The following is a 1296-nucleotide window of genomic DNA, read 5'->3' as shown; positions in this document are numbered from 1 at the left end:
GGAAAGGAGAAGGATGTGCACAAGAGGGCTTGCCTGAAAGGAAAGCTCGCTGCTGCGCTGCATTCGACTACTTCTCCCATTCCCATCCTCTCCAGTCCCTGCCACCCCCGTTAGCCATTAAACCTCCTCCCGATCCCCCCCCTCTCCCACCTTCCTCCCCCTCCCCCTCCCCCCTCTCCCTCCTCTCCTCCCTTCTTCTCCTCACCTTGATCTCTGCATTCAGTTGTCGCGCATACTCAGTCGCATCGTGCTGCACGCTTGCCATATGCTCCTCCTGCTCATTCCCGTCAACACTCCTCTATCCTCCTCTACTACTACCACCTCCTCTGCCTCCCCTCCCTCCCTCCCTCCCTCCCTCCCTCCCCTTCTTCTCACCCGCTTGTGCTCGACAGTATGATAAGTCGTCTTCTGTTTGTCTTCGTACTGCAGCACCGTCAGCGGGGGGAGAGGTGGAGGGAGGGACAAGGGTGGGAGACGAGGGAGAGGAGGAAGAGAAGAGAGGGAGGGGGGGAGGGAGAGAAGAGAGGGAGGAGGACAAGGTGCTTGCCTTGGAGCGGAGGAGCAGAACTTCATTGTTGAGCGCTTCTTGTTGCCGCATGAGCTCCTACAAACATCAAGAGATAAGTGAAGAGCAAGGGGACAAGAACAAGCGCACGCAAGAGCAAGACGAGAGTAAAGATGACGAGGAGGAGGAGGCAAGAGGCGGAGAAGTAGGAGACCGGAGGAGGCAGGAGGCAGGAGGCAGGAGGCAGGAGGCAGGAGAAAGTATCATTGTGTAGATTGTTAGGGTGTGGTGTGGTGTAGTGTGGGGTTTGAGGGAGGAACAGACCTGCAATGACTTCATAATGGAGTTGTGAAGCTGAACGTCGTTGAAGATCTCGTCTTTCGGCGAGTTCTGGCGCAGAAGATGAGAAGAGGGAGGAGGAGGAGAGGAGAGAAGGAGGAGGAGACAGTATGTGGAAAAGGGGTGGATAGCAGACAGACAAAGAGTACAGGGGAAAGAAAGAGGCGAAAAGGCGGATAAAGAGAGAAGGAGAGGGGGGAGAAGAAAAAGGATGAGGATGAAGAAGACGGAGCAGGAGCAGGAGCAGGAGCAGGAGCAGGAGTAGGAGTAGGAGTAGGAGCAGGAGTAGGAGTAGGAGCAGGAGCAGGAGCAGGAGCAGGAGTAGGAGCAGGAGTAGGAGTAGGAGCAGGAGCAGGAGCAGGAGTAGGAGCAGGAGTAGGAGTAGGAGCAGGAGGAGTAGGAGCAGGAGCAGGAGCAGGAGCAGGAGCAGGAGTAGGAGCAGGAGCAGGAGA

Source organism: Guillardia theta (assembly GCF_000315625.1).
Source record: "Guillardia theta CCMP2712 unplaced genomic scaffold GUITHscaffold_38, whole genome shotgun sequence".
Classification (NCBI taxonomy): domain Eukaryota; class Cryptophyceae; order Pyrenomonadales; family Geminigeraceae; genus Guillardia; species Guillardia theta.
Note: the sequence above shows the minus strand (reverse complement) of the source record.